Raw genomic sequence first — 19,639 nt, forward strand, 5'->3', positions numbered from 1 at the left:
GTTATTTGAGACCCAGAGGGTATTATTTAGCATTTTAAAATTCAAGAAAAAAATAGACAACTCTGACAGAGAACATGTAAGATTCTTTGTTATTGTTTAGTCATTTTTAGTTATGTCTTCAGGGTTTTCTTGGCTGAGATAATAGAATGGTTTGCTATTTTTCCCCCTTGAGGCAATTGGGCTAAGTGACTTGCCCAGGGTCACACAGCCAGGAAGTGCTAAGTGCCTGAGGTCATATTTGAACTCAGGCCTCCTGATTTCAGGGCTGGTGCTTTAACCATTGCTCCACCTAGCTGCTTGGTTTGCTATTTTCTTCTCCTGCTCATTTTACAGGATGAGAAAACTAAGGCAGAGTGAAATGACTTGTCCAGGTCACACCACTAGAAGTGTCTTCTTGTTAACTAAAGTCTTCCTCAAAGGCTTTTATCACTTCAGTGTGGAAGAAGCCCTAGCTTCCTTGAAAGCTTTGCTAACTAATTTGAAAAGGACCTGACAAGGCCCACCATTACACAAAGTACAAGGTACAGGCCCAGTGACTAGCGACATACATATGGCTATGTGCTGGCCCTGGAATCAGGAGCATGTGAGTTCAAATCCAATTTCAGACATTTGCTGTGTGACCCTAGGAAAGTCACTGTCTGCCTCAGCTTCCTCATCTGCAAAAAGGATACTTCCCAAGATTATTCTAAGGGCCAAATAAGATAATATTTGTAAAATGCTCTGCACATTTTAAAATGATAAATGTCAGTTATTGCTACTAATGTTATTAGAAAGGCTCACTGTTACGTGGCCACAAGGTAATGAATTTTTCCAGTCAGCACAACTGTCAAGAGAGTCTGTCTTGAGTTAGTGAAGAAGGCGTCCTTCTACCTAAAAGGAAAAACCTTGTGCTAAAGTATATGTTACAGTCTATGAATTGGCTGCAATGCTACTGAAGGCTCACCTACCCATAACTCGCATTCATGTTGGAAAGTGGAACACAACTTCTGCAATTAAATTTAAAAGCATGTTTCCTATTTTAGCTATTTACTAATCAAATTGTTAAACCTCTTGACCAAACAGTATCTTCATCTTGGTCAGTGGATGGGCAAAGACTCCTCTATCAGCTGAATAGGTCTCTCTTAGAAACATATTTGTGATTCATGCCGCTTAATGAAGAGGGGTGTGTCATTCTGAATGGAGAATAGGTTTTGGAATTAAGAGGGCTTTGGTTCAAGTCCTGTCTCTGAAAGGGGGAAGGGTAGGGCAGAAGTATTCATTCGTTAAGAACTTACTATGTGCCAGGTACTCTGCTAAAGGCTTTACAACAACCCTGGGAGATGGGTGCTATTCTTGCCCCTATTTTACAGATGAGATAGCTGAGGCAGACAGAGGCCAAGTAATTTTCCCAGAATCACTCAGCCAGTGTTTTATTTTTTTGAGATTTGGGTTTTTTTTTTCATTTTTTTATTATAACTTTTTATTTACAAGATAAATGCACGAGTAATTTTTCAGCATTGACAATTGCAAAACCTTTTGTTTCAATTTTTCTCCTCTTTCCTTTCACCCTCTCCCCCAGATGGCAGGTTGACCAATACATGTTAAATAGGTTTAAAAATATGTTAAATACAATATGTGTATACATGTCCATACAGTTATTTTGCTGCACAGGAAGAATTGGACTTTGAAATAGTGTACAATTAACCTGTGAAGAAAATAAAAATGCAGGCGGACAAAAATAGAGGGATTGGGAATTCTATGTAGTGGTTTGTAGTCATCTCCTGGAGTTCTTTTGCTGGTTCTATTCATTATTGAACAAATAGAACTGATTTGATTTATCTCATTGTTGAAGAGAACCACGTCCATCAGAATTGATCCTCATACAATATCGTTGTTGAGGTATATAATGATCTCCTGGTTCTGCTCATTTCACTCAGCATCAGTTTGTGTAAGTCTCTCTAGGCCTTTCTGAAATCATCCTGCTGGTCATTTCTTACAGAACAATAATATTCCATAATATTCATATACCACAATTATTCATTCACCAATTGATGGGCATCTACTCAGTTTCCAGTTTCTGGACACTACAAACAGGGCTGCCACAAACATTTTGGCATATAAAGGTCCCTTTCCTTTCTTTAAGATCTCTTTGGGATATAGTCCCAACAGAAACATTGCTGGATCAAAGGGTATGCGCAGTTGGATAACTTTTTGAGCATAGTTCCAAATTGCTCTCCAGAATATTAGCCAGTGTTTTGAGGCCATATTTGAATTGAGATATTCCTGATTTGAAGCACAGTGTTCTACAATGCCACCTGACTGCTAACAACAACCTTTATATAGTGCTTCTATATATCTGCCAGGAACTGTATGAAGTAGTTTTATTATATCCTTTGATCTTTACAACAACCCTGGGAAGTGAGTGCTATACTTGCCCCCATTTTAGAGATGAGGAAATTGAGGTAAACAGCCTTCCAAGTGACTTGCCCAGAGTGATTTGGGGATCTAAGTCCAGATTTGAACACTCAGGTCTTCCTGATTCCGGCTCAGCACTCGAGCCTACTGTACCACCTAGCTGTCTAAACTATACACACTCTCTGCATAACCCTGGGCAAACCCCTTAATCTCTCAGTATTATAGGCAACTATGGATATAAAATGAAGAGAACAAGAAGACTTGAGTTGGCAATTTCCTCACCTGACACTGCCTTACACCATTTGAACTGCAGGTTCTGTTCTTATCTTTAATGAAACATCCCTCAGTACCAAAGGTGGCCTCCCTACTTCCCATCCAAAATCTCCATTTCCTATTATTTAGGAAGTGCCTAAAGACCCCTCCCTATTATTTTTGAGTATCAGGCAGACCACAGGGTTTTCTGGAGACACCAGGCTGTGGGCTCTTTCAGGAGGGGGGTGTTCAGTGGCTGAAGGGCACAGCTTCCCTTACCATGCCTTATTAAACTTGGACCCATAAAGCAGAAGGTGCTCAGGTGATCTCAATAGCCACAGAGGGATATATCTTAACTATAAAGACAATTAACAAAGAAAGCCCCTTGGTTGCAATTAGCCAAAATGATTCCCAATTCTTTGAGCTAAATTGCCATTTTCCTTTAGCGACTATGGCTTTTCTTTTTCGTTGTCTTTGTTCTTTGTGGCTCCCAGCCTCCATCCCTGCCCCCCTCCCTCCTGTGGTCACAGATTGTGATGCCATAAGCACAGAATTCAGATTAATGACTTGATAATGATGGATTTACATAGAGAGCATCCTTCACTCAGGAAGATTCCCAAATAGTCTACGGAGTAGAGATACTGTCAGGAAAGCAGCCTGGACCAGCACAGAGCCACCTCTGGAAGAAGGGGAAAAAAGCTTGATGTCCTTTCATTTTCTTGTTTCCCAGTCTCTTCAAAATATAATATGTTAGGGCAGCAGAGGAAGAGGAATCCAGTCTGCAAGCGAACTGTTTTGGGGGAGGAGGGTATGAACAGCACTCTTGGAACTGAAAACTGGCCAGAATTCTGACATTTGTACTTCATGTCATCTCTTACGACATTGTCCAAACATTGTCATTCTCCTTGTCCAAATTCCCTAAGCAGTGCTCCTTGAATACAAATATTCATTCTTCGTTCTTTTCAACTGACTTACAGACTTTTCCTCATATTTTGCTGCTATATCTGTAATATACACAGCCAGCAGGGGGTAGTAAACCCATTCTCAGAGGGGTATTGCATAAAACCACCCACTGACCAATATTTAACGAACACCTACTATGGGCAAGGATCTATGAGGGCTCTACATACACATAAGAAATAATCCTTGACCTTGAGACATTTATATAGTCTACTTGAGAGGATGTGATATGTGCATATAAAAAGCTAACAATATTACAAAAACATGAAATGCTTCAAGCATTTGCATGCTGTTTTCATGCAGAGGTCATTTTAATATTCTCTGCATCATTTCAATTTCAGTGTATATGTACCTGTCTCCAAACGTTTCTTAAGTAGCATTCTTTAAAAGAAAGAAGCAAGAGCTCTCTACGGATGCTTTCTGGAACTCTACTTCTATTAGAATTACCCTGCCTTTAATTGCTAGATAATTTATTTCTCAAAACTTAATATGAGAAGCTAGCTTTATCCTTTCCATTCCATATCTAAGAAAATAAGATACCATGGCAAAGGTTCAGCACTAGCATTTCAATTTAGACATTTTGACTCTTTTTTCTTTAGTGCCCTCTCTTCTGGACACAGATCTTATGCTGCGTAATGTATTGCCCTATGAGGGATGACATTTTGGTTGCCAAGTTCCCCAGTGATCCCCTAGGTAGCCCATGCTTTACCTCAACGCATGAGGCAGGAATGCTTTGTGCTATTCCTGCCTCCCCCTTTTCCCTTTCCCTTCCATCATTTGTGCACAGGATTCTTCCAGACATCCTCTCTGTAAGTGGGATGTTTTGCAATACCTGATAGGAAAGACTAAACTTGTGATTATACTAACATAGGGAACACCATCTACCAATGTAGGTCAGAATCTTACATGCAGCTTAACAGATATGTCTATAACAGAGGGCAATGTTACCTAGCTTCATGCAACTGAGAAATATTTAACAAAGTAAATGAAAATGTGATAGAACATAGGCAACATTTTAGTAGTCCTGTTTTTATTTTTGTTGAACACTCCTGGCCTAGGACACTGAGATCTTTAAAGTGGGATTTGCTTAAGATCACAGAGTCAGCTTGTATCAGAGGCAAGATTTAAACCTTGGACTCCTGACTCAGAGATCACCAGCTCTCTATCCACTACACCCTGTTGCTTCTTCAAGATCTAATAAAATAAAACAATATATAATATATGATATGATACATAATAATACAATATTAATCTTCCTGAATAAGTAGCCATTGAGACAACTGGTAGGATGATTGCTTATTGGGAATATGATACTAATGTTAGCATTTATATAGCACTTTAAGGTTTTATAAAGTTAAATAAAACAAGCATTTATATAGTGTCTATTCTGTGCAAGGTACTGTCCTCACAATCCTGTGCTATTATTATTCCCAATGGTACAATTGAGGAAACTAAGGCAAATAGAGGTTAAATAATTTGCTCAGGGCCACATAGATGGTAAATGTCTGAGGCCAGGTGTGAAATAAATAACTCCAGGTCTAGAACTGTATTTATGAGCCACTTAGCTGCCTTCTAAAAATATTATCTGATTTGATCTTCATAACAACCTTGTTGGGAGAATGCTTATTAACCTCACTTTACAGATGAAGAAACTGAGGCAGACAAACATTAAGTCACTTGCCAAGTGAGATAAAAATCACACATTTAGTCTAAAGCTATATTTGAATTCAGGTCTCCTGACTCCACAGGTTCAGGGCTCTATTTATGATGTGGTCTAGCAGGGATCCCTGCTCAGATTGGACCAGATGATATCTACAATCCTTTCCAGGTCCAAATCTATCATCTTAGGACCTCTGAGAGCCAATCCCAGCTCAAGGACTCTGATCTTCTCACACCCAGGTCTGTGTGCAAGCTCGATTGATTCTGACTACTTTTTTCTACTCTTACTGTTTCTTCTGATGTACCTTGCACAATTTTGAAACTAGAGACATAGAATTTTGTATTTCAAAGGGACAAAGTGCAAAGCTAAAATAATTGTTAAGAGCCAAATTTGAGGATTAGACTCTTCAAAAATGGGCAAGTTTATCAAGAAAGGTAGTCTGGATGTTAGGAAGCATTACCTTGCTTTCTTTCTGACACAGTGTGACACAGATCTGCATGTCATGCCAATTAAATGCCTAAGAGAAGATGATGGTGGGTCTTAGATGATGGTAGGCTGGCATTTATGTCAATTATTACATGATGTTATATTTATATTACATTATCATTACAGTAAAGTAGTACTCTGCAAACTTTCAGAAGTCATTCTAGCTTGTGAAATTGAATTGTTAATTGTTGTTTTTTTAATGACCCTTAATTTTTCCTTTCCAAATTGGCTTGCAACGAATGCTATGTGATTCATTTTGTGATGCCCTGAATTAAGGATTCACTTGTCTTTTGGTATCTGTGAAACAGAAAGAGATATCCTCAAGCCATTAGCAGGTTTGCAAGGAACAGACGTTGCGAATTCTCTGTGTTCTCTATTATGGAAAGAAAACCTAAGTCATTTTGCAAAGGAAAAAAAACACCAAAGGCTACATTTCAGTCTGGCTTCTAAGCCACAGCCCAGGTAAATGTCTTTCAGGAGAGGATCTGGCTTATTATACTATGTCCCTCCAGGTTTGCCTCTTTTGTTGACTGATTGTGGTTAGCAGTTTCAGAATGAAATTTCTTTGTGGGATGTGTGGATACTATTGTTTGTTTGGTCAGAGAGGGCTATTTGAGAGCTTTTCCTTTTCTAGTCTTCATTCTGATTCCTTACCAAAGGGTAAGACTAGATAACAGAGCCATCTCTGATCACTTAGGGATCTGTATTGGCCCTCTGTAAGTTTTAGTTGAGTTGTAGACTCAGTGAAAGTATGAGCAGAGAGGAAACTTCTCTTTCACTTGCTTTACTAAGCTCTGATCATTAGGAAAAATCTTCCCATAGACATATTTTATCTGATCATATCTAATTCCTTTCTGAATGATAAAGCAAGCTGATAGTCCATACCATCTGAGTATCTTTCTACTGATTTGTTCATACACAATAAACCACAGGTTTATTATTAAATGCTAGAAATTTTTAATAACAAAAAAGAGTAGGATTTAGAAATGATGTTTAGGGCCACCCCAAAAAGGTTTGATAAAGTTGGATATCTGACTAGCTCTGCCTCACAAATCAATAGTTATCAGTAAGATGAAATTGGAAGAGCCCCCATAGCTGAAAAATAAAAGGAAATAACTTCTATTATTGGAGAAGGAGAAGATAACTTCAAACAACAATCATTATAATTTTTCTCTGCTGCTGCAAAACTTTGTTTTACTGAATGCTGTTACCTTCTGCATCACGTATGGGGAATTTTAAACAGCCAAATGGAAGAAGGTCTGATTGAAGATGAAGTTAAGTGAAAGAAATTGGTCTCATTTAGCACATGACAGGATTCATCTGTGTTCCCAAGTCCACTGAGGTAGCATCATGGGCGTTTCATATTCATGAGCTGCTGCGACACTGTGTCCCCTCATTTACAAAGAGCCGTGTTCAGCAAATTCCGTCCCTGTGGACACTCCATGCATTTCATGGTCTTGTCAGAGAGACATCAAACACTCCAGTAACCAAATACCAGAAAATGGCTTTAATTAGTGGATCTCAATCGTATAAATAATTTTTTTCTAAGTGGAAAAATGGAGAATTAAAAAAAAAAAAAAAAAAAAAAAGAAAGTGGAAAATGATAGGCAACAGGCTTCAAAAACCTGAAGGAACAAGGGAAAGAGGCAGCCCTTATGGAACAGACAAACAAGCTCGAGGTCTCTTGGAAGCCTGACACATTCCCCAGTGCAATCGCTGAATCAGAGAACAAGGTGGGGTGTGTGTGTGTGTGTGTGTGTGTGTGTGCAAAAACAGCTCTCTGGGCACCTGGCAAGTCCATTTTATGAAGGCACATCCCTAGTGATTTCAATTGATTATAGCTGAATCCAGCTTGCTGGTCATTAACAAAGGGAGAAAGGACTAGGAAGCCCACACTGGGGCAGGGCAGGCACAACAATAGGACCTTAGAAAACTGAAAAGAGAAAGTATAATGTGGATCATAAAATTCAGTGAGAAGCCTGCTGGGGAGGCTGGACTCACAGGTCCCCTAGGGGCAGTGATCGTGAAAGGTAAGAAAAATTCTAGGACATACCACCACAGTGAGAGTGCTAGCCACTAGTGGAAGGTACACTAGCAGTCTTCTATATATTAAAATACCAAACAGTGTTTTTATTATTACTATTAGAAGAAAGACAAAGATCATAGATGGGCAGAGAAAGAAGATCAAAATAAGTAGCTAATTCAAACATGCATTTCAAGCTGCGACAAACTCCTTCACCTAAAAAAAGTTTGGAGAAGGGGCTTCTTAGTTGGTTTAGATTTCTGAATTAAGTGAGACTTGTCCATTCGATTTGGGATTTGTGAGATCCCCGGCACAGAGTAGAGATTTCCTGAGAAGGTAATAGCACAAAATATTAAACTACTGATGCTGGAGACTGGGGGTTGATTATAATGACCATTCATGGATGGCATACACCCCTACTCTATTCATTCCTAGTTACACACTCAGTCACTACAAATTCTACCAGAATCAATATTAAGGCTAGTTTAACAGGAATGATCTTCCCAAACTACTCAAAATTTGAAGTGATGGAAGATCTAGTAAAGTTTTGCTGAATCGGGAAACCCAGATGGCAGGAATTTTAAAACCATCCGTCTAAGACAGAGGGTCAAAGAATTGATCAGAGCTACTCTAAGAGTGACCTCTGTGACATTAAGAGAATGCTGATACTTAACTTTATCAAAGAAATTCATACCAACAATGATTGATGAAAATGAACCCCAGTTAACAATTGTAGAAAACAGTTCTACAAGAACATAATCTCTCAGATTTTTCATTAGTATCAATTTTCCTTTGTTTTATTATATTTTTTCCTCTGAAGATACATAAAGGTAAGTAGGGATAAAGGAATTGAAGATATGAGAAATGGTATGTGTGGCCATGTGTGTGTGTAGAAAGGGGTAACGTTGGTCAGAAGAAATAGCAATGGGAGAATGCTCTTCAATAAGGCCGGAGAGAAGTGATATGGCATTAATGTAACAGAGAAAGCCTTCTCAGAACCTCCTGTGGAAGTGTGTTAGAGACCAAGCATATCTGATTCTATTTCATCCTCTTCATGTTACATTGAAAAAAAAAAAAACAAGACAAACTACATTTCTTTTATGCTAAATCCTTAGGTTTTGTATTTTTTCCTTATATATATTTATTAAAAAAAAATTTGCCTTTGATCGGTGCAACCCGTGACATCCCCACATACAGAATGCTTCTGAGAAGTTCCCTCTGCACAAGGCCACTGCTGGTGACAGTCAGCCGGTTTTGATCACAGCCATCCCGAATCGGATTTTCATAAGATAGATGAGGAGTCTTACTGCTGCTCTCTCTCATATCAGATGAGAAACAGAGGGGGAGGGGGAGAACGGGTCCTGAGGGAACTGCGCAACAATCAAGAGCTCTGTGGTTCTTTCTCTGTCCCTCCACTGCTGCAATTTTCAAAGGAGTTTGCCTCAGGCAGTTTTAAATGATGGTGTCTCAATTCTGTAATCATCTTTCAAGAGCTTTTTCTTAAAGGGTCTTTTAGGTAAACCCAGTCCGTCAACTACACTTATGGACTCAGCAATCACATTCCCAATATGAGTCCCTTGGTTTGTGTATATATAGATATGTATATGTATGTATATATGCATATACACATGCATGTAGTACATATATGTGTATTTGTAAAAAGCAAGTGAAATTCAAAGATGGAAGAAACCTATCTGGCCACACTCAGTTCATCCCTTACCCAGCATAAGAAATTGTGGGTAATATTGCTTATTCCCTAGTGTTTTGCCAAGTACAGGTTTTAATTTCTGAAGTGGAGGGACACTCCTTACAAACTAATCTCCATGTATGTTGCGTCTCATTGAAAAGACTTTTCTAACCAAGGGCAACTGTAAGTTACGTCCTAAACCATAGAGTGAAGTGATTTAACAGACAGAGACAACTCTAGATGCATAAATGTGCCTGTCTCTTCCCATCTAATCTAAGTGATATCTGAATTCCTGAATACACTTGCAAAATCCAAATTAAAACATAAAACAAAATATCTATTAACGATAATAATATTTGCCACCAATTCCAGGTCACGAACTCCTTTTTTTGGTTTTACCCCATAGCCTATTCTATGCACCCCTCAAATATCACCTATCTTTCTTCTGCTTCTTTCTTTATTGCAAAACACAGTATGTCCCCACACAATTCTTATTTGAAAGAGGTGTGTGTTTACAACTCTGAACCCCAACTCCTTTCTAAACAAATCATCAAATCTCTAGGACTGTGTTGTTTCCCTAGGAAACTGTTCTCCATACCAGAAACTTGTAAGCAATCAGGGCTTCTCTTTGTGGGATGTATGCAATCAGTCCAAGTGTTCCCTTTACATGGGCTTCCACCAAATGGGACAGTAGCAAGAACATGGAGACAGCTATAGAATCAGACAGAACTAAGCAGGATTAGCCCCATATTGTCCTTATTCTGTCCTCCACATTCAACTGGACCAGAACCAGACCTGGTATAGAATAAATAACTTGATCTCTGTAATGATCTCAGAAAGATTTAACTCTTTTACTTTCATCAAGTGCTAATGTTAGGCAATTTGTAATTTATCACTTTCCTCCAAATGGACTTCGGCATGACAGAATGCTGACAGTGCTTCCCTTTTTCATGCTCCTGGAGGAAGGTTAACACAACCTGCTCCCAATTAAAACACACACACACACACACACACACACACACACACACACGCCCCAAGCAATGATATCTTTTAGTAATGAGTGAGCATTCTCAAGACTCCAAACCAGGTTTCAATTTTCCTATTCATCTCTTCACAAGGGGGAAGGAAACGCAAGCAAATTACTTGAATGAATTAGCATGAGGGGAAAATTCCTTACAAAGAAAGTCGATTCATAGATGACTGTCACTGTCAGTGAGGTATCGATAGTAGCACAAAGGGCTTCCTATGACTGGGAAGGTCTTCTCTCATTATACTCTCTCTCCCTGTGTTTCACATCTTCTATCATTATACTCTCTCTCCCTCTGTTTCTTTCTCTCTGCTTCTCTCTCTCTCTGTCTCTCTGTCTGTCTGTTTGTATCTCTGTCTCTCTGACTGTCTCTGTGTCTCTGTCTCTGTCTCTCTCTCTCTCAACTCTCTGAACTCTATCTCTCTCTCTCTGATTCTCTCACTAGCTACTATGGGTTCAACTATCACCTCTATGAAATGACTCTTAGATCTTTCTGCTAATCTCAGCATCTTTTCTTTACCCCAGTCCTGAGCCTCACCAATTGCCTCTTCATTCTTTCTGTTTTGGGGCATCTCACATTCGATAAGTCCAAAATAAAACTCCATCTTTTCACCACTTCAAACCATCCCCTTTTCCAAATATTCCTCTTTCTATGGAAGGTCCTGCCATCCTTCAATTTACTCAGGTTAATAACTTCAAAGTCCTTCTCAGCTCTTCCCTTCACATCCAATTCTTGTTCTTTCTGCCTTCCCTATATATCTCCCAATTGTCTTCCACTATTTATACACACAATTATCACCTTTATGCCTGCCCTCATCACCTCTTACTTTCACAGCCTTTTGATTGGTCTTCCAAGCTCCAGCCCTCCCTCCTCTAATGTATCTTCTCACTGTAGCCAAATTGCCATTCTTAAAGCACAGTTCTAACTATACCATTCCCTAGCTCCTGAAGGTCCATTCATTTTTTCCTCTTGCTTTTAGGAGTTCTTAACCTGGGGTCTGTAAACTTGTTTCTTTCTTTCTTTCTTTCTTTTTTTTTAAAGCTAACTATTCTTTTATAATTTTATTATTTATAATACATATAGAAGTATTTAGAATATTCTTTTATACATTCATTTCAACATAACAGATTTGATTTTTATTTAATGCATTTAAAAACATTATTCTGGGAAGATATTGCCAAACTGACAAAGGTAATCCATAATATAAAGAAGTCAAGACCCCTGTGCTAGGATAAAATATGAATGCCTTTTCTGGACTTCTAAGGTCCTTTGCCAATCTACCTTTTGGGGGCTATTCAACATTACTTTCCTTGCCTCATTCCAAGTTCTGGCCAAACCAGACTGCCTGCTGTTCCACATAAATTATATGACATCTCCTGACTCTGGCTTTGAGGAGGTTGTCCCCAATTCTAGAATTCACTTCTTCCTTACCTCTGGTTTATAGAATCTCCAGCTTCTTTTAAAGCTCAGCTTTGAATATAAAATTACATGCTTGGGAAATACTAAGATAAAGAAAGTATGATTACATCAGGTCATAGGAGCAGCATGGAATAAAAAGTGAGTAGAATGATGCTGGGCTTGGCATCTGGAAAATTAGGTTTCAAATTCTGTGTCTGATACATAAAATCTATTATATAACATTTAATCACCACAAACTACTCTCTAAAATGATCTCCCAATTGTTATAGGTCCTTTGTGACAAACATAGGTGAAATGAGCTTCTATAGCAACAAAATCACAAGTCCTTGTTATATGTATACACATACACATATATGCATATAGATATTTCAGTTTATATTATATAAATCTTCACAGAATAAAGTTATTCTCAATTTTCCTTTTCCTCACTGCTTCTTTCATTTTATTCTTTCATTCTCCAGTGATATACCTAGTACTTGATAGACAGTTTATAGCTTCTCTAGGATTTGCATGGCGTGTTTTCATATGTTATGCCCAACTTTTGGAACACGTTCTTAAAAAATGATAATTGCTAGAATTTACATAGCTTTTGAAGATTTGTAAAGCACTTAACATATGTTAATTTATTTGGTTCTTACAATAACTTGGAAGGTAGGTACTCTTATTATTCCCATTTTACATATGAGGAAACTGAGATATGGAGAGATTGCATCACAGAGCTAGCTAAGTGGCTGAAGGTGGACCTGAATTCTATGTATCTTGTTCATTAAGGGTTGACATCTACTAAATCCATTTATCTTTCTAACATAGATGTCAATATGACTTTAAGACTCTGGGGTGGGTTTTGTTTTGCTTTTTGAGGCTATCAGGATTAAGTGACTTGTACAAGGTCATATAGTTAGTAAGTGTCTGAGGTGACATTTGAAAAATCTAGAAGAGAATCACCTACTATAATTAACCATATGCAAAGCTCCAGAGAAAAAAAAAGATGGGTTGGCCAAAATGACTACAGGAGAAACTAGAAGTAATGAACTAAGAAATAAGAAATGAAATTATAAATTAAATTAGACTTCAGGGGGAAAAATTAAAAGAGAATAAATAGCTTAGAATAGAAGGTAGAAAATCTTAAGAAAACAATGGACTCTCTGTAAAACAGACTCCGGAGCAAAGAGGACTCTGACTCTGTGAGGTAATAAGAAATATTAGAAAAATGTGAAAAGATTGAAAAAAGAAAAGAAATACCAGGTATCTACTATCAAAAATAGCTGGCTTGGAAAACAGATTTAGAAGAGATAATAAAAGAATATTAGATCCCTTGAAAATTTTGACCAAATAAAACTTGGATAATATATTAAGAAACCTTAAAATAAAACTGCCCAGAGACTTACATGAACTGATGCTAAGTGAAATGAGTAGAACCAGGAGATCATTATATATCTCAATAACGATACTGTTTGAGGATGTATTCTGATGGAAGTGGATCTCTTTGATAAAGAGAGCGTTAATTGATCAAAGATGGACAGAAGCAGCTACACCCAAAGAAAGAACACTGGGAAATGAATATAAACTGCTTGCATTTTTGTTTTTCTTCCCGGATTATATATACCTTCTGAATTCAATTCTCCCTGTGCAACAAGAAAACTGTTCGGTTCTGCACACATATATTGTATCTAGGATATACTGTAACCTATTCAACATGTAAAGGACTGCTTGCCATCTGGGGGAGGGGGTGGAAGGAGGGAGGAGAAAATCGGAACAGAAGTGAATGCAAGGGATAATGCTGTAAAAAATTACCCTGGCATGCGTTCTATCAATAAAAAGTTATTTTAAAAAAAACAACTCAAAAAAATAAAATAAAATAAAATAAAACTGCCCAGATCTATTAGAACCAAAGGGCAAGTGAAAAGAAAAAGAATCCACTTCTTGAAAGAAATCTCACACTGAAAATATCCAGTAATGTCAGAGCCAAGATCCAGAGTTTCCAGGTCACGTAAAAATACTTACAAACAGTTAGAAATTCTTATTGAAAGAAGACAAGAAGGAAGAATTCAGGAAGCAAAGGACCATAGTCAACCTCATACAAGACTCAGCAGCAATTACATAAAGAAAAGAAATTTTCAGGAAATTATATTACAAAAGGCAAAAGATTAATGACTTACAACCAATAACTTACTCTGCAAAACTGAACATAATCTTCCAGGGGGACAAATATACTTTTAATAAAGTAGGAGATTTTCAAATACCAAATATGAATGGAAATTTTGGAATGGAAACAAATCTAATCAAGAGAAACCTAGAAAGATAAATATATTTGAACAACTGGAAGGAAGTGAATAATGATGAAGAGTTCATATTCTAACAGGAGACGTGTTGTTTCAGAATCCTGTTTTCAAGGGTCACAGAGGGAGATAAAGATGAGAAACACAGGACTTAGGTATAGGTTTGTTTTATTTTGTTGGTTTTAAGAAAAAAGAATAAAAAAGAGAAAAAGAAATATACTAGGGGAAAATGGGAAAGAAGGAAAAATTACTATTTCATATAATTAGATTTCACAAGAATATAAGTATACAAAAATTTAGGAAAGGACAGGAAAGTGGTTTCTCATGACCTCATTCTTCTCTGACACAGTTAATGGATGGAGTTTAGTACTAAGATATAATAAACTCAATAGTGACAGATAAAGAGAAGAGGGGGACAAAAGAGGAAGAGTATAAGCTAGGAGAAAGTGAGCACAAAAAAAAAAAAGTCAAAGTCACCTTCAAGGTTTTAAATATTAGGTGAAAACTAAAAAGAGAGACAATGTATGAGAACACAGCTTGCTTTTTCAGCACATTAGTTCCAAAGCTCTCTCATTTGTCTATCTATGCATAATGCTTGACTTAAGAAATACTGCTGTTAGACTTGTCCAAGGGTGTGCTGGAGCCAGCTCATACCAATTTGAGAGAGCTGTTAAATTTTTCACATGAGCATTTTTAGTTTGGAAACTGGCAAATCAAAGCTTGATTTGTTGTTATGTTGATTGTCTAGATTAAGAAAATGATAGAGAAAAGATTAATAATGTAGATTAAACTTAAGTATCATAGTTATTAAGTATTTACCATTATATCCCTGCTTATACCCCAAAGATATCAAAAAGTCAAAGGACCAATAGATACACATATTTATAGCAGCATTTTTTTAATTGCAAAGAAATGGAAATAAACTAGAATTCTATATATTGGGATAGCTGAACAAATTATATAATATGAATATTATACTACCATATGAAATAATAAAGGAATGGATTCAGAGAAACTGGAACATTTGTATGAATGACATAGAGTGAAGTAAGCAAAACCAGAATAATGTAAACAATAACTACAAGGAAAGTAAGAGAGAATACTGATGAAAGACTAAAGAACTATGATCAACACAATAACCAATCACAACTCAGAAAACTGATGATGACTCAGGTTTCCTGGAAACACTACCGATCTGAGATTCAGAATAAGACATATTTTTCAGATACAGATAATATGTGGATTTATTTTGCATTGCTATACTTGCTACAATTTTATTTGGTTTTGGTGGGAAAGAAAATTGGAGCTGTAGATAGTGATACCAAAAAACAAAGAAAAAAAAAAGCAAGAAAAAGAAAAGAACCCCAAAAGGAATTATTTTAAAATACACTGATTAGAGCAGATGGAAATTCAGAAAAGAATATAGATGAGTAGGACAATTATCATAATCATTATGTTAAATTTTAAATATAACACAAGAAAATCAACTTGTACATTGGTCAGAGTCATAGTTTCTTATATACTCTTCTTTTGTTTTTATTGTATTTTTCATGTTGGTTGATATTTTCCAAGTTCATAATAACAAAAGGGAAAACCATAAAAATCCAATTTGTGAATAACACGAAGTTGAGAAATGTAATTAACTTACAAGATGGAAGACTTAGGATCCAAAAAGAACTCAGCAAGCAAGAATAATAAGATAAATGAGATGAAATTAAATTGAGAAAAATATGTAATTCTATACTTGGGTTCAAAAATGCATAAACAAAAAATAGGTGACATATAGGAAGACAATAGTTCATAGGAAAAAGATGAAGCTTTTAGAGGACTCAGTGACAGTCAAAAGTGTGATATAACATTGAGAACTACCATAAATTCTTTTTTTCTAAATACAGGCCTATGATTTCATTCATGTAGAGAACTTCTAATGGGGAAGCGCTGATGTAGGCTAGGAATCTATCAATAACTTATAGTCCTAAAGAGTGACTTAGAAGGGCAGCTAGGTGGCTCAATGAATAGAGCATCAGCCCTGAAGTCAGGAGGATCTGAGTTCAAATCCAGACTCAGCATCAGACACTTAATACTGCCTAGTTGTGTGACCTTGGGCAAATCACTTAACCCCAACTGCCACAGCAAAAAAAAAAAAAAAAAAAAAGTGACTTGGGACATTATGAGATACAATAACTTGACCAGGATCACATGGTAAGTATGCATCAAGGGCAGGGCTTAAACCCTTAAGTTCAAAAAGGCCAGCCTTGTAACCATGTGCCACGCATGGAAGCACACTGCAACAGTGCACATAACAAGAAGGATCAGAGCTCCCCCATACCACCTGCCCTAGCTAGATGACCACTGGAGGACAATATTTTAGGTGTCACATTTTCAAAACTGTGTTCACAGGTGGATGTTTCCATAAAACACTAGCCAGGAGAGTATATCATACAAAGGTTGAATGATGGGTTTGGGGCTATTTAGTGTGGTGAAAAGAAGAATCAGAAGGAATAGGTCCCTGTCTTAAAATATTCTAAAGGCTGTCATGAGTAAGAGTCAACCAACTTAGGAGCGTAAGATTTAAGAAAAGTTAGGGACCTCAGAACTCATTTAGTCTGGATTGTCCAATTTATAGAAAAGATTCAAAAAGCATAAATGAATTTGTCTTGAATGACAAAGGTGGTGAATAATAGATCCAACATCTTTAACTCCAAAATTAATGTGCATGATTTTGTTTTGTTTTGTTTTTTACATTTTTTTGTAACAGTGAAAATTCAGAGCAATGGGTATAAGTAATTGGTAGGTTTGAATTCAAAATAAAGAAAAACCTACTTGTAAATAAAACAGATCAAAAATAGAATGGGGACTTCAGGAGAGAGTGAGCCCCCCATGACTAGAGACCTTGGAGAGGATCAGGATAACCACTTGTTGGGAATGTTGAGAAAGCATTCCTGCTCAGTCACTGATGGACTAACTGAAGTTCTGTAGTTACTATACTACTTCCATCACTTTTAATTTTCTTTAGAGGTATTATGAAGCTAGTTATAGTAACAGTGTCATGATAACCTCCATCAGTTCCACTGATAGCCTCATGATAGCATCCACCTTGACCTGACCCTGTTGGCCCAAAATCTTATTTCATGGGATCCCTCCAGCATCTCTTTTTCATGTCTTTCTGAGGCCAGTAAATTTCCTCTCATACATTTCAGGGAAAATTTTCTGTTGGGGGAATTGCCACCTTAATTTCCCATGTTCCTAGCACCCTGCATGATCCTTTGGGCCTTGATAATCCATGCAAACTCATCAACATCCACATTTCAATTCACACAGGTCCAGTGAGGCTCTTTTCAGTTCTCCTGAAACCGAAGACTTGTAAGTTGCTAGGAAATGTCTCTCCTTTGAATAGAATTCTCATGCTATGCACCAATTGCCACAGGCACAAGAATACATTATCCACAAATAATTTTTATAGATTTGATGGAAAAGAAAAGATATGTAGATAGGAAGAGCCTAATTGACAGAGGATTCTGGTCCATGACACTGGAGCTTCTGTCTCTCCTCAGCAATTCCTTCTGCCCTAGGGGCCAAATGGCCTGGCCCTTGCTCTGAGCCTTCCTTCACCACCAAGCCTTAATATGTAGGTAGACAAGGTTTTAGACTCAGGAAAGCAAGAGTCAGTGGCTTCAAAACAATTAAGTAAATGGACTAAAGCATATTTGCTACAAATATTCTCAGAAGTGAAAGGCTCTTAAAAACACCGAGAAGAACCAATATTACTTCCATCTAAAAAACAGGGGCACAAGAACAAAAGTATAGCTCAATATACAAATATACAGCCTAATCCCATTGCAGCTAGGTAGTGCAATGGAAGGTGCAGGATTTGGAGTCAAGAAGATCTAGATTCAAATTCAGCCTCAGACACTAGTTGTGTGACCTTGGGCAAGTGATTTAACCCTGTTTGCCTCACTTGGCCTCATCTGAAAAATGGAGATAAAAATAGTGCCTCTCTCCCCAGACTTTTATGAAGATCAAATTAGATAATATTTGTAAAATGCTTTGCCAACCTTAAAGCATATGATTATTATTGTTATTTTATTAATTTTCACTTCAATGAATTAGACCAAAATATGGATAAGGAGGACCTTACCTAACGACAATAAATGAATTCAGGTCTCCTGGTTAAGATGAACTATACCCCAAGAACTTGGAGATATTCTTGCTGACCTGTTGTCTGGGATCTGTGGATGATTTGGAGACAAATAAATGTCTTGATTTTCAAAGAAGGAGATGGAGTCCAATAAGAATGATGTTGAGCCCAAACAAAATTCTAGAATGAATCTACAATTCATTGGAAAATGGATAGTTTGTCTACACTCAAAAAGGAAATCAATAATTATATGGAGCTAGCCTGTATTCACTAAGAACAAGTTATAACAAATTTACTTTAATAAAGATGTTATTTTTGGTGTTAATTTCTTAACTTTTTCTGCTTGACATAGCAGATAATCCTGAACTACAACAGTCCTTTTAGTTCATCTGCTTTTCTTCAAAAAACACTCTAACAACTATTTTTATTTTTGAAATTGGTAGAAAGACAGTATGGAGTCATGAGAAAGGCATAGCATTAAGAGTCACAAAACTTCAGTTTAAGCCAAGGCTCTGACACTTAGTATAAGTATAATCATGAACTCTATCTCTATGACTCTGGGTTTCCTCATTGGAAAATAGGTAAAAATAAAAACTGTTAACTACCATGTAGTTTTATTGTGAGGAAAGGGCACTATAAATGGTAAAATTCTTGGGCAGATGGGAGGATAATAAAGGATGGAAGAAAGAAGGGAGAGATGCTGTGCTCTGATCTTGGTTCTGTTTCCTCTGCCAAAGGAAAGGATCTTTGGACTGTAAAATAAAGAACAAAAATAGCAACTTGGAAGCTATAATACAAGAAGGGAGATAACAAAAGAACTGGGTTCCACTTGGTAAGTTCATGTTACCCAAAAAAATTACATCTCAAATTATTATAAGAATAGGTGTGATTGCTGGACCACTTTCAACATCTATGAAAGGATGCATCAAGTGGAAGAAGTGATTGGATAAGATTAGATTTGTTCCAATTTTAAGAAAAGGGAAGAGAATCAAATGTGCAAACTACAGTCCATCAAGTTTGACTTCCGTAAATCGTTTCATAGACTTAGGGGAGAAAGAGATCTAAAGTTTAGTTCAATCCCTTTAATTTTATAGATAAGGGAATTGAGACCCAGAGAGGATAAATTATTTGCCTAAGATTGCCTAAACAGTAAATGGAGGAGATGGGATTTGAATTCAGGTCCTCTGACGCCAAATCTAGAATTCTTTCCAATTCCCAGTAAAATTCTGGAAAAATTTTAAAGAAAATTTAATAAACATCAAGGAAAGGAAGCAAAGATCTCAAAGAGTCAGTCAACTTCATTAAAAACAGAT

At 37.0% G+C, this 19,639-nt stretch overlaps 1 protein-coding gene and 1 non-coding gene across 9 annotated transcripts in view; both read right to left on the reverse strand.

Annotated features, from left to right (window-relative positions):
- IFT43 (intraflagellar transport 43) overlaps nucleotides 1–19,639 on the reverse strand; it is a 126,226-nt gene that overhangs the window by 17,669 nt on the left and 88,918 nt on the right. The gene's annotated exons all lie outside the window — the stretch shown is intronic.
- Nucleotides 3,865–3,968, reverse strand: LOC127552629 (U6 spliceosomal RNA). The gene has a single exon (XR_007951487.1). It is a non-coding gene; the product is annotated as a U6 spliceosomal RNA (small nuclear RNA).

The sequence above is a fragment of the Antechinus flavipes genome, chromosome 2 (assembly GCF_016432865.1).
Source record: "Antechinus flavipes isolate AdamAnt ecotype Samford, QLD, Australia chromosome 2, AdamAnt_v2, whole genome shotgun sequence".
NCBI lineage: Eukaryota > Metazoa > Chordata > Mammalia > Dasyuromorphia > Dasyuridae > Antechinus > Antechinus flavipes.